At 40.4% G+C, this 25,402-nt stretch overlaps 1 long non-coding RNA gene across 2 annotated transcripts in view; it reads right to left on the bottom strand.

Annotated features, from left to right (window-relative positions):
• Positions 1-25,402, bottom strand: part of LOC309843083 — a 46,252-nt gene that overhangs the window by 14,014 nt on the left and 6,836 nt on the right. Inside the window, exons 2-4 of one of the 2 annotated variants that reach the window (XR_014299935.1) lie at positions 14,384-14,463; positions 13,874-13,981; positions 4,141-4,189 (exon numbers count right to left, since the gene is read on the bottom strand). This is a non-coding gene — a long non-coding RNA (uncharacterized lncRNA). The remainder of the gene's footprint in view (positions 1-4,140; positions 4,190-13,873; positions 13,982-14,383; positions 14,464-25,402) is intronic. The other variant, XR_014299934.1, reaches the window with a different exon arrangement.

Raw genomic sequence — 25,402 nt, forward strand, 5'->3', positions numbered from 1 at the left:
TCGCCTACAAGAACTTGCCCGAGTATCCGTCAATCAACTCCTCCTCCAGCCCTACTCTCGCCTGCCCACTTCTGACTACCCCTATGACGACACCCCCTGTCAGCAGGAAGTAGCCAGAACCCAGTCGACGCCCCTGACACCATTATATTAAGCAAAAGGTCGGAATGTTGGGCTGGCAGGAAGGGCTACCAAAGATGGCGAAAGTTCCCGCCACAAGACCTGACCTGGGACAGGAGAACAAAGGCCCAAGCAGGAATCTGAGACCCCTGCCCCGGGCTCCTGTGGACCAATGGGATCCCGATGAGCGGCGGGATATCCAAATAAGGGAAACTTGCCAAAAGACCCCTGAGCTTTCCCCAAGACCCCTTAAAAGCCCCCTCCTCCCTGCCTTGGGCGCGACTTCCCCCACTCTGCTTTCCAGAGTTGCGGAACCTCGCCCGAGGGTGCCCACCTCCTCCCGGTGCAACTTTCTCGGCTCCCCTTCACCTGGGCCCTGAAACTTCACCGGAGAGAACCTTTAATAAACCTTGCCTTACACCCACTTTGCCTGGTGTTGTGTTTATCTCGCCGGAAAAACCTTACACACACAAGGCCAGAGTCCTTGTCAGATGTTTTAAATTTCTTCAAGGTATCAAGATACAAACCTGGAAGATTTTAGATACAATTTCTCCAAGCCTGGATAGGATTCTTCTCCCCCAAAGCTTAGCTAAAGAGCTGCAGTTGGATCAAAGGTGGCCATGGAGTAGAGGGAAAAAAAGAGAAATCCTTCCCCTTTGGAGACCGGAGGATTGTGGTTGGATGCAGGAAGGCAGTTGGAGAGAGATTTGGACAGTATAGAAAAGATAATCAAACATACAGTCTTGGATTCATTCTGTTTTAAAATGACAAGACTGCAGGGCAGGTAAGAGAGAGACATGATAAGAAAACATAGGAGGGAAGAATCCTTTTGTCACACACACTTTAAATTCTCAAGGCAATGGCTAGCTGTATTCTCAGAAGCCAACAAGTAGGTTGCTTTGCAACATTTAATGCCCCATGCCTATGGGAGCAAACAAAGAGCCCTGTTCCGAGATGAGGCTGATGGGGAAACAGTGTGAATCTGAACAAACCATAACCTATTAGGTTTGTGGAGAAGCAAGAAACCTCTGGAGATAATCAACTTTGAAGCAGAAAAATTTGTTTAATCCTCCAGGGATGAGCCTGCCATTGCAAAGCCCTTGATAACCACAAAGTTTATAAAATATATTGGGTATAGATCCCCATTACAGGAAACTTTATTCATTTAAAGTGTAAATTTAAAGTTGTAAATGTAACCACCAGCTTATGTCAAGTGACACACCACTATGTAAATTGTGTAGATTCGTTTGTAAATGAGAGAGCATTCCCCTCCTGCAGATTGAAGGAAACAAATGTTCCTCCTAGACATTTCCAACCTTAATACATTGGGAAGCTTCAATGGTCCACATGTGGAATGAACCACTCTAGGCCAGGAGACCAGATGGACGATATGGAATAAACTCGGAAGGTGTACCTTGTAAGAATGGGTTAGCATGAGAACGGCCATCTCAAAGGCCTGGAAGCCATTTTACTGAGTTGAGGGAAGAGGGACTAGGGGAAGCTTGAAAAACAAGTTTTGAACAACAAGTTTTGAGCAACAAGTCAATCAGAAGCACCAGAATGCAGGCGGCTGCGTCACAGACCAGATGCATTGGTAAAGAGCTTATCTCACTACACCACCAGGGACTGATGCAAAAGTAAACTGTCAGAGTGGGGGCCAGATATGAATGTAGCTATGGAAAATTATTGTGTGTTAAGCGCTTTGAAAATGCTATATAAACCCTTGGCTTTGAGTGCTCAGGGTCCTTGTTGAAACCCGCTGCGCCAGGCAGATACTTGGACCCCAGCTAGCTGGAAATAAACCTCGCTGTGTGACTTGCATTATCGAGAGTGTCCTCTGTCCATTTGAGGGGTGGTCGACTCTGGACATAACAACCTCAAGAGCTGGGGTGAGCCCAAGTAGCTGGAATGGCACAGAGGGCCCTGAGAGAGGCGAGCAGAAATACCCATGAGTTCATAGACATCAAACATCAACATCAGATGCCAAGTGGAGACCAATTGAGTCAAACTCCAGTGTACCCGAGCTCCCCTCTCTGCCATCTTCAGTTTACACAACCACCCCTTCTTGCAAATCTACCAGGAGCCACGTATTCTTGCACTAGGCACCTTCAAAGAGGATGTTGAAGTGAGAATATGACTGAGTAAGCGCTTATTCCAAACAGAAAGACTAAAAATTACCCAAAGGGCTGCTTAAATGATTAAATCAGGCTATTTTTTTTTTTCAGGCTAAATTTAAAATGATTGAGGACTAAAAGTTAATTCAGTTTTTTTTTTCCCTGCTGCATAGTAAATGAGATCACCAGGAAGGTCTGATCGGTTAGAGATAAAAGAAAAAAATATATACTTACTTTGCAGTTATCAAGTGAGTGAATTTGCAACTTTACTACATTATTTATGAAATTAGAGATGCAATGACAGCTCTGATCTGAGGGGCAGCCATGAAGCCTCACCTTCCTCTGTAACCTCTTTACTAATTTGCTACTTATCCTGACCTCAAAGAATAATCCCACAAACTTCTCAGTAAGTAACAAAGGTAGATGCCTTAAACCCAGGTAACTGTTGAAAATGAACCCTGGAGGGTGGGAAATAAGCCCAGTCAGTTCATCTGAAATTAACTCAAGAAAATTGTTACCCAGCTAGTCTCTGTGAGCCTTGCCCTAGAGGAACAAGATATAAGAACAATGAATCGTTGAGCACTTCCTATATACCAAACACCATCCATTAGAACTTTCTGGGACATAGGAATGCTCTATATCCACACTGGCCACTATGTGAGTCACAGCCACATGTGGCTTTGTAGTACTTGAAATGTGGCTAGCATAATTGAGGAAATACATTTTTAATTATAATAAATTTAAATAGCCACATGTAGCTAGTTGTTAATGCTATTGTACTGGACAATGAAGGTCTATATAAATGTTAAGGTATTTGAGACTCTAACGCCTTAAGGATATTTGGGGCAAAGGAATATATTGACAACAATCTCTGGGATTTGAAAAATAAAGCATAAACTAAGATTAAATCAGAAATAGTGCCCACTTCCCAATTTACATAAAGCAGGCTCTGCCCTAAAGTACCAACACCCTTGGTTTGAGAAGCAAATATTTATGGCAATTATATATATCACATTATAGGTATCACTGAATTCTGGTTATGAACACAAATGAGCAAAAGTTCTGCTCCTGAAATTGCTCGAAAATGCTTGGGGCAATGAAATACCACAAGCAGCAAAGAGAGGTTTTTGATTCTGAATTGCAAATAGTTTCTCCCTTCTCTTACACCATCCTACTTCCTCACTCCTATGAGTTTATTTTTTCTTATTCCTTTACCTTTATTTTTCAGAAATTCATTATAAATAAAATAAGAAAAGCTAAGCATAAAAGGTTTGTCGTATAGCTTCATGTTGATCAAAAGATGAGGAGGCATTTTGAATATCACCTTCTTAGCCACAATGCTCCCGTATTCTAGAAACTATATTTTGCAGTCTTGTAGACTCTGCAGCTTTGCAGTTCAGGTTTGGATTTGGTAAGTAATATAGGCAGTATGAGCATGTTAGCATCATGCTTGAGAGGCTAGGATGTGAAGAGGGAACTCTTCAACAAGAAAACTGCCATATTTATTCCCTATGAATTTAAATTGAGAATCAAAAATTGAAGTAAAAAAAGGAAAAATAAGAAGAAGTGTATTTTTAGAAGTGTATTTTAGAAACAATGGTGCAGGTAGTACCCTACATGTAATATTGACCTTACAATTAAAATAGTCAAAAGAATTTTATTGATCAGCAAGAGGAATTGGGGAAACATATAAAACATACATATTACACAATAAGGACTCTGTCCATGAATTTGTAGCCCAACTGGGTGATGGCTTCAATTAGAAAGAAACACTGTAATGTGACATTTGATGTTTACTCCATCTGTCAGGTTTCTGGAAAATTTCTTTAAGTGTAGGTGGAGAAATTATTCTAAATAATAGTCAAGGGGAAAAAAAAAAAAAAAAGAGCATCTGAAATCCATTTCTTACCATCTGGAGAACTTGGCCCAGCACAGTAAATGGGGATCACCAGGAAGGTCTGATCGGTTAGAGATAAAAGAAAAAAATATATACTTACTTTCCAATAGGATCATCAGCACGTCCTAGAAAGAAATGTATCAGGAATCTTAGCAAAGATGGGGAATTTTCATTGTCTTAAGCAACCCAAACCCACGCTCCATCTATCTGCGAATTGCTTGTATTCTCCATTGCGGGCAGCTGCAGCTCACCCAACCTCACTTGCTCAAGACATCATTCGTTGTGTCATTCCCAATTTTCATAACATGCCCTTCATCGAGTCTCCATCAAAATCATTCAGGCAGGAGGTGGATTAAAACGACTCACCTGGTAGAAAACGTCACAGGTTTTGAAGCCTGATGTGCGGAGAAAAACAACACATAAACGCGTGCACACTCATTTAACAAAGGACTTTCTCACACATTTTACAAAGGAAATCTAGTAGCCACCTTTATTTATATTGCGTTATTCTCTATATTGCTCATAATGCCACCTTGTTCTTAATATGCTCCTGTGGCCCGAAAGGTCCAGCAGTCCAAAATAATAAAAGTCAAAGTTTGCTTCAGATTCTTTTCAAAAATGGAAAAGTCCAAGTACCTTCTGAACACTGGTCTATTTGGTTACTCCTTGGATACTCCATTTAAAGAGTGTAAGCAGAGGGGCGCCTGGTTGGTTCAGTCAGTTAAGCATCTGCTTTTAGCTGAGGTCATGGTCCCAGGATCCTGGGATGGAGAACTGCATCTGAGTTCCCTGCTCAGCGGGGAGTCTGCTCCTCCCTCTCCCTCTGCCTGCTGGCTCCCCCTGCTTATGCTCAATCTCTCTGTCTTTGTCAAATGAATTTAAAAAAAAAAGAAAAAAAAAACTTCTTTAAAGAGTGTAAGCAGAGACTGGATAAAAGACAAATGGAGGAAGTAAAGGGAACCTAACAGCCACATCCATGACCTCTAATGGTGCACCAGTCTCTTCTGTTTACTTTGATCAACAGCCTATGCTGCCAGCCTCAAGACTTACATGCAACTCATGGCAGAGTTGATAGGTAAAATAAAAAAAAGGTAACTTTGGGGGGAAAAAGTGAATAAAATACCTCTAGATAATTTCATTTAGAATAAAGAAATAAAACACATGGATTTAATGACAGATTTAAAAGACATTTTAAAGAAATCATGAGCAAATACTATGAAAAACACTATTCTAAAACTATTTTTTCAAGATTTTATTTTTAAGTAATCTCTACACCCAACATGGGGCTCAAACTTACAACTCTGAGATCAAGAGTTGCATGCTCTTCTGACAGTCACCCAGGTGCCCCAAAACTTTTAAAAACCTTAATAAAACTGATGATTTCCTAGAAAAATTTAAATAAAACAGACCCCAATTTATGAATCCAAAGAAGAGATCACCCACAAAAAATTCTTGATCCTTAGTCAATAAGAAATAAAGAGAAAGTATTAAAGATTTATCTTTCGGGGCACCTGGGTGACTCAGTGGGTTAAAGCCTCTGCCTTCTGCTCAGGTCATGATCCCAGAGTCCTGGGATTGAGCCTCACATTGTGCTCTCTGCTCAGTGGGGAGCCTGCTTCCTTCTCTCTCTCTCTCTGTCTGCCTCTCTGCCAACTTGTGATCTCTGTCTGTCAAATAAATAAATAAATAAATAATCTTTAAAAAAAAAAGCGTTTATCTTTTAACAGGCTCAAGGAGCATATCAATGAATAATAATTACATTATTGGCTCTATTTATTAGGCACTTTCTATCTGCTTGAGATTGCATTAAGCGATTCACATGCCTTATCTCTTTAATCTTCGAACAACCTCATAATAGGAATTATTTTCCAAGTTCTACAGAAGACCTTGAGGCCTAGAGAGAGCTAGTATATGTCTCATGCTGGATTCATACCTAATGTATAAAGAATTCTATAATAGATAAATTATTCTACAACATGGAAGCCTATGGAAATCTACCCAACTCACTGGATCACATACAAATGCCTGAAAAGAACGGCTTGCTCCTGGAGTCCTCAGGCAGGCTGGCCTGGAGCCTGAGTCAATGTGTGCTCAGGCTTGTTGTCTGGGTTCACATAGGCCAGTCCGGTGCCTGAGGTGATCCCAGAGCCTGGGACATCAGGGACCATCCTGATGCCTGGGTCCATGGGGGCCAACCTCACACTGAAGTAGGCCTTGAGTCTGAATTTACAAGGGCCAGCCTGGTGCCTGGGTCCACAGGAATGGGCCTGGCCCTGAGTCCACAGGGGTCAGCCTGGCATCAGAGATTCACTGGGGATGCCTTGATGCCTGGGTTCATTGAATCAGGTCCGGTGCCAGGGATCACAGTTTGGGGCCTAGGATCTGGTCTAAGGAGCTGGGCATGTAGCCTTGGTCTGTTGGGGCTTACCTGTACTGGGCCTGGAGCTCTGGACTATGGAGAGTCCAGACACTGACACTGTGGTGTGTCTGGGGCTTTGGGCCATAGGGTCAGCCTGGTGCTAGGGCAGGCCAGGAGATTGGGTCTATAGAGACTGTCCCAGAGCCTGTGTCCATGTGAACTAGGCAGGTGCTAGCAGTAGATACTTTCTTGCACCATACACAAAAATGGAATAGACTCAAAATGGGTGAAGGACTTCAATGTGAGACAGGAATCCATTAAAACCCTAGAAGAGAACACAGGAAGCAACCTCTTCGATCTCAGCCACAGCAACTTCTTGCTAGACACATCTTTAAAGGCAAGGGAAACAAAAGCAAAAGTGAACTATTGGGACTTCGTCAAGATAAAAAGCTTCCACACAGCAAAGGAAACAATCAAGAAAACCAAAGGCAATCTATGGAATGGGAGGAGATATGTGCAAATGACATAACAGATAAAGGGCTAGTCCCCAAGATATATAAAGAACTTAACAAACTCAACACCCAAAGAATAATCCAGTCAAGAAATGGGCAGAAGACATGAGCAGACATTTCTTCAAAGAAGACATACAAATGGCCAACAGACACATGAAAAAATGCTCAACATCACTGGGCATCAGGGAAATATAAATCAAAACCACAATGAGATACCACCTCACACCAGTCAGAATGACTAAAATTAACGAGACAAGAAACAACAAATGTTGGCAAGGATGTAGAGAAAGGGGAACCTTCTTACACTGTTGGTGGGAATGCAAGCTGGTACAGTTACTCTGGAAGACAGTATGGAGGTTCCTCAAGATGTTGAAAAATATGACCCAGCAATTGCACTACTAGATATTTACCCCCAAAACACAGATGTAGTGAAAAGAAGGGGCACATGTACCCCAATGTTCATAGCACCACTCTCCACAATAGCCAAACTGTGGAAGAAGTTGAGATGTCCTTCAACAGATGAATGGGTAAAGATGTGATCCATATATACAATGGAATATAACTCAGCCATCAGAAAGGATGAATACCCACCATTTACACTGATGTGGTTGGAATTGGAGGGTATTATGTTAAGTGAAATAAGTCAATCAGAGAAAGACAATTATCATGTGGTTTCACTCATATGTGGAATATATGAAACAGTGCAGAGGATCATAAGGGAAGGGTGGGGAAACTATGGGAAGAAATCAGAGAGGGAGACAAACCCTGAGAGAGGCTTAACTCTGGGAAACAAACTGAGGGATGCTGGAGGGGAGGTGGGTGGGGAAATGGGGTCACTGGGTTAGTATTAAGGAGGGCACGTGATGTGATGAGCACTGAATGTTATACATGACTGATAAATTATTAAACAGTACTTCTGAAACCAATGATGTACTATATGTTGGCAAATTGAATTTAAATAAATACATATATACATATGTATAACAACATACACATCGGATACATATGTGATATCATACATATATGATACATATAATATATGATACATATGATACATAACATTACATAACATACATATGTATAACATAAAATAACATAAAATAACAATTAGGTACAAATGGATTAAACAATTAGGAAATCCAAAAGGCAGTTTGTCTAATATCTGACAAGGAATGACTATCCATGTAAAAAAGCAATAAAAGAAATCATAAAAGACGGTGAATGATTTGAACATGCAAAAATTTAAAATGTCAGCATATCAAAGATTATTGCAAAATGTCATGATTCACCCAATAAACTGAAAAAAAAATATAAGACAAATTGGCAGCTAAAGGGAAAATCCTTTTTAAAAATTAATTAATTAATTAATTAATATTAAGTGTTTTTTTTAGAAATTTAAATTCCAGTTCATTAACATACAATGTAATATTGGTTTCAGGGGTAGAATATATTGATTCCAAAATTCCATACGTCCCTGGGTGCTCATCACAAAAGTATACTCTTTAACCCCCAACACATATTTCACCCATCCACCCACCCACCTTCCTTCTAGTAACCACTAGAGTGTTCTCTATGGTTAAGGGTCTGTTCCGTGGTTTACCTCTTTCTTTCCTTTTTCCCTTTGCTCATTTGCTTTGTTACTTAAATTCCACATATAAGTGAAATCATATGGTATTTGTCTTTCTCTGACTGACTGACTGACTTTGCTTAGCATAATTCTCTCTAGCTCCATCCAGGTGATTGCAAATGGCAAGATTTCATTTGTTGAGTAATGACATGGCTGAGTAATATTCCATTGTGTATATATACCACATCTTCTTTATCCACTCATCTATTAATGGACACTTGGGCTGTTTTCATAATTTGGCTATTGTAAATAATACTGCTATACATATCGGGTACATGTATCCCTTTGAATTAGTATTTTTGTATTCTCTGGGTAAATACCTAGTTGTGCAACTGCTGGATCATAGGGTAGCTCTATTTTTAACTTTTTGAGAAACACCCATACCATTTTCCAGGGTTGATGCACCAGGCCACATTCCCACCAGCACTGAAAGAGCGTAAGGGGAAGTATTCTTAGTATAACACATACTTCAGAGGCGCCTGGGTGGCTCAGTGGGTTAGGGCCTCTGCCTTTGTCTCAGGTCATGATCTCAGGGTCCTGGGATAAAGCCCCACATGGGGCTCTTTGCTCAGTGGGGAACCTACTTCTTCCTCTCTCTCTGCCTGCCTCTCTGCCTACTTGTGATCTCTGTCTGTCAAATAAATAAATAAATATCTTGAAAAATATTTGTATATTACATACTTCATCCAAATTAAAAATCAAAACACAAAACCATTATAGAAGATGGACAAAAAGTATAAATAGACAACTTACAGAAAAGAAATTTTAAATTGTATTAAATAAATTTAAAAAGCAATCTCATAATGTAATCAAAGAAGTAAAATACTAAAACATTAGATATTGTTTTAATTTGTCAAACTATCAAAATAATACTAATCCCATAAAACTATGATGAAAGAGAAGCTTCATACACTGGGAATGGAAATCTGTATAACTTTTATTAAAAAGCCATTTGGCAATATAGTATGAAGTGTCTTAAAAATGTTTGTAGATTTTAACCCAATAATTCCAAACCTGAGTTTATCATAAACAAATAACTTGAAGTGCAGGCAGAACTTCATGTATAAGAATAATACACAGTATTATTTATGATATATATCCATATGATGTCGCTACTAAAAATTATATTCCAGGAAATATTTACTAATACCAAAAATCTTCACATCATTAAGTTCATGTTCACATTGTAATGTTCATTCTATAAATATACTGGAAAAAAACTAGAAAGAAATCATCTGAATGCTCATAGGATAAAAATCAAGGAAATCAATTTAAATTTTATAAATAATTTTTCATAAAATGAAAAAGGACTCATAATATATAGGTCTTTTAAATGGAGTATAAAATGTATACAAATGAATGCACAGGAAGAGGGTAATCAAATTCAGTCTCTAGCTACTCACAGATCACAGCAATCCAAACAGCTTGGGATTCCGAGTAGCCAAGAAAAAGGGAACCCAGTTATCTGTGGTAGGAACAGGTGAGGAGTTTGAATCCAGGAAGGGAAATAGTAAAGATAGATATGGGACCACACTGCTTAAGAACTGCCTGACGCCAGAGCAAAGGGCATCTGGGCTATAGTGGCTCCTAATATACTATTTCCTGTAAGGGCAAGAATCAGGGTCTGTGTGGGGCGAAGTCTGAATGTGCAGCTGTTTGAAGAATGAGAGAACCGACACTGGATAAGACGCACACAAAAAGAAGAGGTTTAATATTGCAGGTGGTCTCTGACGGATATAGAAAGCAAGCTTTAAATAAAAGGCTTCCACTTTCTACTGAGAAAAGAGAGAATTATTGATATCAAATAGTTCAATGAGCCTTATAGAGCAGCCAAGTAAATCAGCACAGCTCAGGATCAGAATGAATCCCACCAGGTATGCCATAAAATAAACAAATAGCTTGCACTAGACTCACAGAACTGGCTCTGTGAGGCTCCAGGCTCAACGATGTCCTAGGGAATATGGAAGGTGTTGATGCAGGGGCTAAAACAACTGGCTGTTTTTTTCATCAGTAGAATAACATGTGTTTTTTAATTTTAATTAACGTATACTGTATTATTTGCTTCAGGGGTACAGATCTATGATTCATCAGTCTTTTTTTTTTTTTAAGATTTTATTTATTTGACAGAGATCGCAAGTAGGCAGAGAAGCAGGCAGAGAGAGAGGAGGAAGCAAGCTTCCTGCTGAGCAGAAAGCCCAATGTAGGGCTCGATCCCAGGACCCTGAGATCTCAACCTGAGCCGAAGGCAGAGGCTTTAACCCACTGAGCCACCCAGGCACCCCTGTGATTCATCAATCTTACACAATTCACAGCACTCACCATAGCACATACCCTCCCCAATGTCCATCACCCAGTCACATCCATCCCCCCCACCCCCTCCACTCCAGCAGCACTCAGTTTGTTTCCTGAGATTAAGAGTCTCTTACGGTTTGCCCCCCTCTCTGGTTTCATCTTGTTTCATTTTTCCCTCCCTTCCCCTACGATCTTCCATCTTGTTTCTCAAATTCCTCATTTCAGTGAGATCATATGATAATTGTCTTTCTAGGATTGACTTATTTCACTTAGCATAATACCTTCTAGTTCCATCCATGTCATTGTAAATGGCAAGATTTCTTTTAGATGGCTGCATAATATTCCATTGTATATATATATACCACATCTTCTTTATCCATTCATCCGGTGATGTGGCTCACCGAGGCTCTTTCCATAGTTTGGCTATTGTGGATAATATATATATTTTTTAAATATTTGGAGGTTTTCTGTTTTTCTTTTCTTTTTTTTTTTTTCTTTTTTAAGATTTTATTTATTTATTTGACAGAAATCTCAAGTAGGGAGAGAGGCAAGCACAGAGAAAGGGGGAGGCAGGGTCCCTGCTGAGCAGAGAGCCCATGTGGGGCTCAATCCCAGAACCCTGGGATCATGACCTGAGCAGAAGGCAGAGGCTTTAACCCACTGAGCCACCCGGGCGCCCCTGTGGATAATATTTTAATGCTCCTTTAGTGCTGTTGTTGAACGCCTACCAAGCTTGAGAGCTACAGGTCCCTCGGTCCCATCATGCAACAGATAGGAAAAATCCAATTATTTTTCCTGCTGAATTACCCTGCATAAATTCTAGCAGTTTAAGTCAGAGTCCATCAGAAAGAAAGGAGTTTACCTATGTTTTGCTCAACCTTTTGAAAGATGGAAATGAAAATTTCTGTAAATAAAGAATTGCTGCTTAATGCTTTCTTTCATCTCCATTGTAGAGAGACTGAAGTAATTTTTTTCTATCCCACGGAGGTTCTTGATATACGGTAGTCTCTTTTAAAATGTATCTTTGACCCATTACACGTCAGGCTGTGGAAGAGGAGGTGGGCAGACTATTTACTCCTGTGAACTTTGTTAAGAGGTTTGTGGTATTAGTCTTTGGGGGGTTTAATCTCTGTACCCACTACATTCAGTTGCTCCTGCCATCATATCAGATGGGGATTTACCTTTTACAGGACCACTTATATCATTCCTTCCCCATCCAACATAGGATGATTTTTAACATTTCTTATGTACAGAAACTAATGGGCATCCTTGGTAAAATGCTGGGAAATGCCTTGCTTTGTTTTTCCAGTCTATACATGGTACTGAACCAAGACAGCAGATATCTCACGGTTGGAATACCCCAGGGGACACTACAACCACCCTCTCCACCCAGAAATTTGTTTTTAGAAGTGAGTGACGTTAACCTTATAGATGATTGACTCAGAAATACAGAATATATGGTTACACCTAATATAACGTGTCTGGTTAAGACCTGTCTGGGCAGTGGAGAAAAATGTAATGACAGAAAGCTTCAAAGTAAAATTACCCCCTAGGACTTACTAAGAGCTCATTGTGCATAGAACCAGAGTGGAAGAGGCCTCCATAGCCACATAATCTCACTTTCTGCGTCAAAGCAGAACTGAAACTGAAATTAAATAAATGCAGGCATTCAACATTTAGTAGGGAGTTCTGCCAAAAATTGAAATGAGACCACCCAAAAACCTGCCAATAAAGGGAATATTTATTTAACTAAAAGGCTTAGGTTTCCATAACACCTAAATTTGGATTCTTAGATTTCTGAGAAATATCAGTCACTCCTCTAAAATGAACATCCATAATGAGCCAACTGTCTACCCTGTATTGATTTATCAGCACTGGACAAGAACCTGAATCATGTACCCTAATTATGACGAATGCAGTAACTGTGTTATCTACTAACCCAACATAATATCCATAATGTTTCTAGAAATGTCTACAAAGGAGGAGGTTCTACATTTTCCTTGATCGATGAAAACATATAGGTAACGGTAAACATCCCAGAAGTATTGTCTTCTAAGCTAAAATTTCTACCTTCTTCTTGTTAATTACTAATTCACAATACATAATTCTGAGTTAGGAAGTATAAAGCACTAGTCTTTACATTACTTTACAGGGATAATACTCATGGGAAAAAGAAAGTACAAGAGTGGTTTTTCCATCTTTCCGAGTCATTTTCTAGAATTTACTCATTCACTCATTCAAGTATTTTTTTAAGCCAGGCACTGTTCTAGTTAGTGCAGACAAAATAGTAAACAACACAGATGCAAATTCTGGCCATCCCAAAGCTTATATTCAGCAAGGGTGTGTGTGTGGGGGGGTGGGAGGTGATTAGGGTGGGTATGGGTTTATTCAATCGATTGCAATGTATACCTTTTCCAGAATGCATTTACTAATTAAAGTACAAGTCAAAAATACCAAATTATCATATCTAGAATTGTAACGGATATATGTGTCTGCCAGATCCTTCCAACATGGAACAAGAATTGTGGTAACAAATGGCATGAATGCTCTCAACTTAGGAGTTCTCTTAACGTTATATAAAATGGGTTCTTTTAACATGGAAATTTACTTCACAGAGTCCATCCTGGAGCCCATACTGGAGCTAAAATACCAGAATTTCTAGGTCAAAAATAAGTACATTTTGGGGCACCTGGGTGACTCAGTCGGTTAAGTATCTGACTCTTGATTTCTACTGAGGTCATGATCTTAGGATTGTGAGATTGAGTCCTGCGTTGGGCTCCAACTGGCCAGGGAACTTGCTTAAGATTCTCTCTCTCTCTCAAAAAAAGGGAAAACACAGGTACATTTTCAAGTTTTTAGCTCACAGTATAAAATGTGCCTTTAGAAAGTCTGAGTCAATTTGCCCTCCTATCCGCAGTGCAAGAATACCCATTTCAACCACAGACGTGCACTCACCAGTACTGGATATTTTTCACTGGATCTTTTTCATCACGATAGGTAGAAAACAGTATCCCATGGTTCTCACAGTTTGTGTATAGCATGGACAGTTGTAGAGAGACTTAGCTGTTGGAGAATCAGACAAGTCAGTGAGCTTTCAAAATTTCAATGTGATTTTTCTGTCACTATAATCTTGGGTCTTAAAAGCTTTGTGTCTGTCTGAGAACATGGAGCCCCTTTGTTGAGTTACCTCTGGATTCAAAATATAAAGTACCTCTAAACGAGCCTGGCACTTGATGCTTGATTTCCTAAACATCCAGTCTGGCTCTATTTGCGCTCTGGCCCACTTTGGCAATTAAATTCACGGAGGCTTACTTGGTTGCAAGTGACAGAAACTAGACTCTATGTTATGCAAGGAAAGAGGAAAAGCGATTGGCTCGAATAACTGGGAAGTCAAGAGGCAGGTCTAGAATGGATTGATTCAGAAGCTCTACCAATGTCAATTCACACCTTCTCCCTCCCTCTTACCCCTACACCCCTCACCCTTTTCTCCACTTGTCTCCACCATTCTTTATTCTTCATGTTCTAGCAGCCTTCCCTGCCAGCTCCTACAGAGATTGTTCAAAAAGAACAAGGGCCTGACTTAGGTGTTTGGCTATCCCTAGACAAACACATTTGCCCAAACCAAGCCATCTGCCCACCTCTGTGGACTTTGAATAGAATATGAGGTAACTATGTGGAATTTAAGAAACAAAACAGAGGATCATAGGGGAAGGGGGGGCGGAATAAAACAAGACAAATCAGGGAGGGAGACAAACCATAAGAGACTCTTAACCATAGGAAACAAACTGAGGGTTGTCGGCGGGGGTGGGGGGGTGAGAGTAGGGATGGGGTAACAGGGTGATGGGCATTAAGGAGGGCACATGATGTAATGAACACTCGGTGTTATATAAGACTGATGAATCACCCAACTCTCCCTCTGAAACTAATAATATACTATGTGTTACTTAATTGAATTTGAATTTAAAAACAATAATAATAGGGATGCCCGGGTGGCTCAGTTGATTAAATGTTTGCCTCTGGCTCAGGTCATGATCCCAGGGTCCTAGAATCGAGTCCCACATCAGACTCCCTGCTCAGTGGGGAGCCTGCTTCCACCTCTGCCTGCAACTCCCCCTGCTTGTGCTCTCTCTCTGACAAATAAATCAATAAAATCTTTAAAGAGAATAATAATAATAATAAAGGAAGGTATGAGGTGGGGAAGAATACATTTTGATTAATAGCTGTGCTCAGACGATGTGAAATGGAGGAGGAGTTCACCAAAGGAAGCAGACAGGGAAGTTCATTAGACAGACAAACTATAGTAACCAACTTTGTCTCCACATTACGCCATGTCAGTTACATATACCACAAACCATGACACCCTGCTTCCCTGGGGCTTTGATCTTTGCTTTCTGCCTGTCACACTTGTGTTTCCCACTCTGCTTGGGCTGTCCATGGAACCCAACCATCTGTTGACCCCTTCCAGATCAACTATCCCAGCTTAATGACTGAGGCTTATGAATTCTCTCCTCTCTACCCCAGTCAACAATAGCAAATTAGAGTAAGAGATGCCACCTTGATAAAGCAACACTTTCTCGGGCTTCTGTATTCAGAATTCATTCTTCATCAAATATCTGTGGGCATTTGAGACAGCCACATGGGAGAATGCCAGATGGTGGAGGACTGGGTTTGTTTGGGGCTGTGAGGTAGCTAATTAAGCTGTGGAGTCTACATAGGGTGAAGGTAAGAAGGAAAGTGAACATAAGGGAAGGACGATAGAGAGAAATCAATGGCAGATACACTTCCCTGAGGGTAGCTCCACTTGCCTTTTCCCCTAAGACTCACCCCAGCAGGAGCCCTGAACACTCTGCCCTAAGCTCCCCAAACAGAACCCTCCCTACCACTTGGTTCTCTGCTTTCAGTGCCATCCCTCAAGAATAATCCTTCTCAGGGTGCCTGGGTGGCTAAGTGGGTTGAGGTCTCTGCCTTCAGCTCAGGTCATGATCTCAGGGTCCTGGGATCTAGCCCCACATCCGGCTTTCAGCTCAGCAGGGAGCCTGCTTACCCTTCTCTGCCTGCCTCTCTGCCTATTTGTGATCTCTTTCCCTTTGTGTCAAATAAATAAATAAAAACTTAAAAAGAAAAGAGAGAGAGAATAATCCTTTTCTAGAACTCTAATACAACCACCTTATTGAGTAGGTCATGAAGCAGGTTTCCATCATCTTCATTACAATAAACAGATCTGACTGGTCCTTGAAAAGAACTCACCATTTAGCAGAATGTGTACTACCATTTTAGTATTTACTGTATTTCCTTGATGTCATTTCATTACTCTTGCGACTCTTTTATTCCCCATTTTAAAAAACTTTTTAAATGTTTTAATTTTAATTCCAGTTAGTTAACATATAATGTTATATTTGTTTCATGTGTACAATATATTGACTCAACAATTCCATATCTGGTGCTCATCACAGGTTCTTTCCTTAATCCCCATCACCTATATAACCCATCCACCCACCCCCACCTCCTTTCAGGTAATCATTAGTTTGTTCTCTAGTTATAAGATTCTTAGTTTCTCTCTCTTTTTTTCCCCCCCTTTTGCTCTTAAATTCTTAAATTCCTTAAATATCAAATATAAATGAAGTCATATGGTATTTGTCTTTTTCTGACTGACTTATTTCACTTAGCATAATACTAAGCATAATACATAATACATCCATCCAGATCATTGCAAATGGCAAGATTTCATTCTTTTTTTATGGCTGAACTATATTCCACCATATGTATCACATCTTATTTATCCATTCATCAATCAACAGACATTTGGGCTGCTTCCATACCTTGGCTATCATAAATAATACTGCTATAAAATAGGGGTACATGTTTCTCCTTAGAATCATCCTTTTTCCTTAAGTAGGCTCCAGGCCCAGTTCTTATACAGAACTTTCATAGAACAAATGTACTGTGGTGCCTGGGTGGTTCAGTCCATTAAACATCTGCCTTCGGCTCAGGTCATGATCCCAGGTCCTTGGATCGAGCCCCGCATCGGTTTCCCTGCTTGACCGGAAGCCTGCTTCTCCATCTCCCACTCCCCGTTTGTGCTCCTTCTCTCGCTGTGTCTCAGTCAAATAAATAAATAAAATCTTTAAAAAAAAATAAAAAAAGAAAGAAGCATCAGTGTGCATTAAGGCCATACTCCAAAGAATGGAAGGGAAGATTTATGCCCCTTCTCCGGTTTCTTCTTTTCTCAACACCACCCTACTGCCACCCTCTGCCTCCGACCCCCCAACATCTGACACTTCCAGCCAGTCTCTGAAGTGAACCTTTCAGTACCTTTCAGTCAGTCAGTCAGTCACTCAACAAATGCTCTATATCTACCAAGTGCCAGGGCTGGGCTTTCAGATGTAAGATTAGCTCACGCTTATGGGAGATTCCCATTCAAGTCACTTTGACCTTAAAGATCCATCTCCGAAGAGAACCAATATTATCTGTAATCTTACAAATGTGGAAACTGAGATACAGAGAGGTTAAATAACTTGTCTAAAATAACAAACTCATAGATTTGGAACTGGCATTTTTTCCAAATCTCCTGCTCTTTCTCTCTGCTTAACAGTGCAATCTCTTTAAATATGCAAATTCACTGGGGATGGGTTGTATTTGGCAGAGGCTAAGATTTTAATTCCATGCTTCTTTCTTTCCAGGTATTCTGTCCATAATTCTGACAGTGGATGTGGCAGTTTGCCAGGCTGGGGATCATGGAGAGCAGCTCTCAAATCCCCCCAGGTTTTATCTAGAAATAAAACAATCCATAGTGATTTTCTAATATTACCTGTTAAGTAACACATTGATATGAATGAGTCAAAGATTTAAGTAAAACATTGATATGTGTGAGTCAAAGAAACAATTTAAAGAAATAGAAAAAAAAAATAGATAAGGTCAGTAGAAAGAGCACGGCAATAGGAAGTAATGGATCTAGGCTTAATTCTTAGTTCTATCACTGATACATTGGGCAATTTATTTCCACCTCTTGAGGCCTCTGTTGCAAAAAAAAGAGACTTTTAATTAGATTCTTTCTAATACCCCTTCCAGCTCTAAAATCCTATGATCTTGATATACGCTTTATGAAATGTAATTTATCTTTCATTTCCCTTTTTTTCCTCTAAGGAGAGATTTTCAACTTGTTCTTACTTAAAGTGCCTGGGACACTGAAAAGCCCCAGAGTTTAAGGAACCATTTTCTTCCGCTGGAATTCTGCCCCTGGAAAGATCCTCATCCGCAAGGCCGTTCCTTGTTTCATTGTTATAGAGGTGCTCCCACCCCAGCAGCAGCCTGCTCCCCTTAAAACAACAGCAGTAAGATCTGGAAGCAACCTCAGTGCCCACAGATAGATGACAGAGTGCAGAAGACATGGTATCTATACAATGCTCTATCACTCAGCCATAAAGAAGAATAAGATCTTGCTACTTGTGATAGCATTAAGGGACCCAGAGAAAGACAACCACCATATGATCTCATTCATATGTGGAATCTAAAAAAAAAGAAGAAGAAAAAAAAAGAATAAACAAGCGAAAAGCAGAATCAAACCTATAAATACAGAGAACAAACTGATGGTTGCCAAAGGGGAAGGGGGTGGGGGGAGGAGCGAAATAGATAAAGGGGGTTAAGTGGTACAAACGTGCAGATAAAAAACAAATAAGTCACAAGGATGAAAAGAATAGCACAAGGAATATAATCCATGGTATTGTGATAGCACTGTATGGTGACAGACGGCAGCTACACTTACTATAGTACACACTGAGTAATGTATAAAATTGTCAAATCAGTATGTTGTACACCCGAAACTAATATAACACTGTATGTTTTTTGAAAATCAGGCAGAATAGGGGCTCTGAGTCAGCGACACATTGCTATGCTCATAGCTGTGAGATTAATGTGTCATGGAAGAAGTGGTCCCTCCATTCTGTCCCTCCTCCTCTTCCTGGGGAGATTGTGGGGAGATTAGAGAGAGCACTGATGAAGTCTGTGGGGACTCTACATGCCCAACAAGTGGGAGTTTTTCCTTTCCTGACACAGGGGCCCTAATCTTTGGGTTTAGGGTTCTTCCTTTGATGCAGTCTATCTTAATGACAGTATAATTGAATCAAAAGTTTGTTGGTTTTTTTTAAAGATTTTTTATTTATTTGACAGAGAGAGATCACAAGTAGGCAGAGAGGCAGGCAGAGAAAGAGGGGGAAGCAGGCTCCCTGTTGAGCAGAGAGCCCGATGTGGGGCTCAATCCCGGGACCCTGGGATCATGACCCAAACCGAAGGCAGAGGCTTTAACCCACTGAACCACCCAGGCGCCCCTCAAAAGTGTTTTTAAAGATTTTTAACCCACTTGATTTCTTTCTTTTCTTTACTCACCATTGTTGATGTGATGCAAAACGTCTTTTAAAAGATTTGAATGAACAGAAAGAAAAGAGATATATAAAGCAAGGTCTGGAAGGTTCCTAAACCTATGAGTTTCTGTCTCTATGGATTTGGGGTGCACCACCTTCCCTGCACATGGAGGTGATCACCAACCTGAAAGCTCTCTGAACCCTGTACCTTTGGGATTTTTATGGAGGCTTTATCTTATAGGCATGACTGATTATTAATTCTATTTCTAGCTCCTTCCTCTCTCTGAAGAATGAGGGTGGTGAGGCTGAAAGTTCCAAGTTTCTAATCATGGTTTGGTCTTTCTAGTGAACAATGACCACCCAGGAGGCCACCATAAACAGTCACCTCATTAGAACAAAAGATATTCCTATCGCCCAAGAAATCCCAAGGGATTTAGGATTTCTGCAGTAGACACACCTATCACTTAGGAAATTATAACATCTTATCAGGAACTGAGGTCGAAGAGCAAATACAAGTAGGAGCCAGAGGTAGAGACAAAAAAATATATTTCTTATTATTTCGCTATGTAGTATTCATCAAGTAACTTTAAAAACTGAATTAGAAAGTAATCTTAAATTATTTTAAGATGACAAATACAAATGCCCATCCTAAATGATTATCTCATACCTATTTCTTTTACTTCCATGTGTTTTTTAATTGAAGTATAGTTGACATACAATGTTCTATTAGTTTCAGGTATACAATATAGTGATTTAAGAACTCTATACCTGGGGTGTCTGGGTGACTCAGTGGGTTAAGCCTCTGTCTTCAGCTCAGGTCATGATCCCAAGATATCTATATCTTAAATATAGATAAAGATATAGATATAAATATATTTTAAAGATTTTATTTCTTTATTTGACATACAGAGATCACAAGAAGGCAGAGAAGCACAGAGAGAGAGAGAGAGAGGAAGGGAAGCAGGCTCCCTGCAGAGCAGAGAGCCTGATGTGGGGCTCCATCCCAGGACCCTGGGATCATGACCTGAGACGAAGACAGAGGCTTTAACCCACTGAGCCACCCAGGCGCCCCTAGACCTTACGTTTCTTAAATTATGAGGGCTGCATTTAGCTCACCTTAAAAAAAATTATTTATTTATTTGAGAGAGAGAACACGAGCAGGGGGAAGGGCAGAGAGAGAGGGAGAAGTGGGCTCCCTGCTGAGCAGGGAGCCTGATGATACCAGGATCAATCCCAGAACCCTGGGATCATGACCTGAGCTAAAGGCAGATGCTTAACCAACTGAGCCACCCAAGTGCCCCTATTTCACCTTGAAATATCACGCAGTCAGTAGGTGCTAAGTAAATATTTGTAGAATGAATGAATTATGAATTTAGGAGAAAAAAAGAACCCTAAGCAATTAATTAATTAATTATTTTTGGTCTCACCAAAAGAGCTTTCATAGTGGGACCTCTAGACCAGGTAGGTAGAAAGAAAGATGACTTCCTAACTAACTAATAAGAAGGAAGCTTTTAAAGGGTAAATAAGATTGTCCACCCAGGGGTACCTCTAGCCCAAATTCTGAAGAATGTGGGTGCCATTAGTGCCTCCCTCTTCCTTTTTCAGTGCTCTTTCCCTTCCTTTCAAGTTGTCTCTCCTTGAGCCTTTGGTCTGCCAGGGCCAGTCCACTGTCTCCTGCTTCCTTCAGACAGATGCATCCAGCTGTCAGATTTTTTTGGTTGCAACAAGCAGAAACTAATTCTCGCTCACTTTGTCCAAAACAAACAAAAAACTAGAAGGATATGGGTTAATTCACTTAACTGAAGAAGAGTTGGAGGTTTGGGCTTCAGAATGGGTAGGAATTAGAAGAGCTCTGGGAATCTTGGTGGTAGGATCTGATGAAGAATCTTGGGAGGGTGCTGCTCTTGGGATGATGGATCCAGCTGTTTCTTTGCATCTTTCCCAGGACTCATATCTAGGAAAAAGTATATTTGACTGGCCCAGCCTTGGACAGGGAAGGGTGAGCACCTTCACTGAAAGTTGTCAGACATAAATCCAACAAGAGGCAGGGGTCCCGCAAAGCAAAATCTGAGTACTCAAACCAGAATAGATACTGGCAGGAAAAAATAATAGATGTCCATGGTGACTGCCATTATGATTACTGCTCCATAGCAATGTGCTTCCGCATCTTTCCTTTTCTTCTCCATCTTCATCTCACCCTCCAGCCTGGTCCACCCATGAAGACCTAAATATCCAGTATCTCAATTCTCCTTTGTTGATGGTATTGAAAACATGCTTGTCTCAAGTCTTTGACAAACTTGTGGGTTTTTTAATAGAATACTTATGGTTAAAAAATTAATTAGAGTATGTCATCGGTTATATTATAATAGCATTGCACGGTGACAGATGGTAGCTATACTTGTAGTGAGCACTGCATAACCTTTAGAGAAGCTGAATCACTATGTTGTACACCTGAAACTAATGTAAATGGGTAACAACTATACTCAAGTAAAAAAAAAAAATTTTAAGGATCTTTTCCCCCCCAAAGATTTATTTATTTTAGAGAGAGAGAGCATGCAAGTGGTGGGGGGGGGGGGCACAGAGAGGGAGACAGAATCTTAAGCAGACTCCACACTGAGCACAAAACCCCAAGAGGGGCTCGATGCCACCACCCTGAGATCATGACCTGAGCCGAAAATCAGACACTTAATTGAATGCACCACTCAGGCATCCCTCAAAAAATTTTTTTTGAAAAATGAATTAGTGTATTACCCACATTAAGGTTAGTTTAATTTTTAAAAATGATCTTCTTTAAAACTCAAAGGGTGATGGAAGAATATCAATGCCTGTGTGGGGCAAGGTGAATACAGATATGCAAGCAGAGGGGCTCTCAGACCACTCCTTCAAATCAAGTACTTGGCCTACAAATAGGTTTCATTGTGGTTCTTACTATCTTTGTCTCCTCACCCTAAGGGAAGAAAAAATCACATGCAATTACTTCTTAAGGATAATAGCTGCAAATATCAACTACAACATTTGATACAGCATATGGTTTATAAATAAAAGATTCTACACTTATGTTTAAATATTGGTAATCCAACAATGAGACTGGTTGGTCAGCTTAGGTGTCCCTCATCAGGAGAGAGGGCTGAGAAGATTTAAGAAAAATCTAAGTAGAAAGTGACATGGGAGAAACAAGAACAACTCTGCCAAGTCCCTGGTCTCTGCTTTATCAGGCAGAAACACTCTACAGATTCTTTGAGGGCTGGAGCCCTCAAAGTTGAGAAATGCCCAAAATAAATAGCATCTTGAGCCAAAAGATCATTCTTATAGAGGCTTCTACCAAGGTCTCTGCTGAAAGTCAGGAGGCCATTCCAAGTAGAAAACGGTTCTCTATACTCTGACTAAGGTATTGGCGAAAAATTAACAACCAATTCAGCATCTGACCTCACTATCCCAGCCTGGGAATAGAGAAGCAGCAGGAAAGGAAAGGCTAGCAGAAGCCAATGATAAAAACTCACCAGACCATCAGATTTCCTTACACATTCCCTGTGCTTAATCTAAACCCAGCTGCTTAATCTCTGGCTGGGTGGCTGGTCTAGCTCTCCTACCCACAATTGTTCCAGCTGTCAGTTATGGCCAGTGAGTCACCACTGCAGAGAGATAAGCATCCTGCTACAGAGACAAACCCAAGTATCATCCTGGGAATGCTTATCATTTTTTTCTCACACCGCAAATGCTCCACTCAGCTTTTTCCATCTGGCATTTCAGCGCCTGAAAAGTTTCAAACTTGGGAGTGCAGTCCACGTTGAGCTTCAGAGAGCTTTGCATCTCTTTGAGGCTTCTGATTTTTACAGTGCTACAGGGAAATCACAAAGAATACCAGTGACCACTGCACTATAGGCAACAAAGTCTGCTGTGGGCGAAGCCCTGTGTTGTGCTGGGGATGCCTACAGTGTGGTATCCAGCATTATAGTGCAGTAAGGAGAGATGAAGATTTAATAAAATTACCTCACAAATGAGTACTAAATGAACAATAGATATTTCATTGGCTGTAGAAACTTTAATAATAGGCAGGCATCACTCAGAATGAGATTATAAAGGGGAAGAAGAGCAAACAAAAGAAGTAAGAACATGACATACATTGAAACATACTTTGGCATGGATGACCTAAAAATACAACACACGGAGTGGAAGAAGCAGCCTGTGAGGACTAAGACATCCTCCCCGTGCAAAGTGGAGCTCAGGCATTCCAGGCACTGAGCAGACTTGCCAGAAGAAAAGAGTATAGGGGTGCAGTGTAAAAGCCCAGGTGTGGGGTCCAGGAGTCAACAAAGGGAAGTTATCGGGTCCATGAGATTCCTTGAAAATGAGAACCAGGGCTTTCAAACTGGGTAAAAATGAATCAAGGGAATGAGAGACTGGAAACCCAAAACAGCTGACTAAATCTCCCTAGTACTCCTGTTAGACCCATGACGGTCCTACCCATGGAATCACTTTCCCCATCAATAAAATAGGTGTAATATTAGGGGTGCCTGGGTGGCTCAGTGGGTTAAAGCCTCTGTCTTCAGCTCAGGTCATGGTCCAAGGGTCTTGAGATGGAGCCCCGAATCAGGCTCTCTGCTCAGCGGGGAGCCTGCTTCCTCCTCTCTCTCTGCCTGCCTCTCTGCCTCCTTGTGATCTGTCTGTCAAATAAATAAATAAAATCTTTAAAAAAAAATAAAAAATAAAATAAAATAGGTGTAATAATAGCCCCATAGGAACACCTTGCTGGGAAGAGTAAATGAAACCAAGCACACGTAGATATCTACCAGAATTACGTGCAAAAAACATGTTTAAAAAAATCCAATACATTATAGGTTGATTTTGTTTTTAAGATTTTATTTATTCATTTGACAGAGATCACAAGTAGGCAGAGAGGCAGGCAGAGAGAGGGAGAAGCAGGCTCCCGGCTGAACAGGGAGTCCGATGTGAGGCTCGATCCCAGGACCCTGAGATCATGACCTGAGCTGAAGGCAGAGGCTTAACACTCTGAGCCACCCAGGCACCCCATTATAGGTTTTTTATTTTAAATTATTCTATTACATAATAGAATATTACATAGGTTATGAATATTCTATATTCATTATAAGGTATTATTCAATTACATAATAATGAAGCCAATAGCTTTAACTTTTTTCCCCTTAAAAATGTACAAGTAAGACTGCCATTTTTTACTTTCATTCCCCATCTCCTGGTAAATATGATATTCAATTGCTTTTCAAAGTACTGCTTATCATCTCTGTATACTTACTGATATATATGTATGCTATCATAACAGTATGATAGACTATCACAGAAGCTATTACATAATAGTATGATAAACTATTTACTATGTAGAAGATACTAAATAAACCAAAGACAGACCTCTGATTTATCCTAATAGCACAATAGAACAATGAAGACCATGAGTGGATTCAGGGGTCATTCTCTGACCGCAGGCATTGTTCTGGGCCGAGGATGAATCCTATCCATTCAAAAAGGAGAGAAGAGTAGAGGATGCTATTTTAGATAGGTGGTCCAGGAAAGGTCTGAGATGGAAATATTTGAGCTGCAATCTGAATGCTAAGAGGTATTTTTGGTTATTTGGGGAAAGCTTTCCAGGCACGGGGAATGTGAAGACCTGAGGCCAGCATGAACTTGGGTTGTGGCAGACAGAAGAAATGGCCACACTGCTGGAGCAGGGTGTGGTGACAGAAGAGATCAGAGAAGCAGCCAGAAGTCAGAATTTAAATGCCAAAGGTCAGTTCATCGCAGAAACCCTGACTTGAAGGGTAAAGTTGAGATAGGTTGGTAGTGTGGTAGTGGGAATATGAAGAATCTTCTATTAAAAAAAAAAAAAAAAAGTGGCCTGGGGAAAGTGAGAAGGAGCAAAGAAGTAGGATTGCAGAGATAAGAGGTGGGAAAGAGTGTTCTCAGAAGATAATCTCATGGCCTGATTCTCTATCTCACCAGAGGTCTTTAACCCCACATTGTTGATCATTTAGCTTGGATCTTGAAATGCGTACCTATTTTCTATTTAAATATGAAGCCCCTTGAATTCGAAGGGAACCTTAGACTACATAAATATACTTTCCTCTTAACTTGATAGAATCTTGCAATCTTTCAT

Source organism: Mustela nivalis, assembly GCF_964662115.1.
Source record: "Mustela nivalis genome assembly, chromosome: 10".
NCBI classification, from domain to species: Eukaryota; Metazoa; Chordata; class Mammalia; order Carnivora; family Mustelidae; genus Mustela; species Mustela nivalis.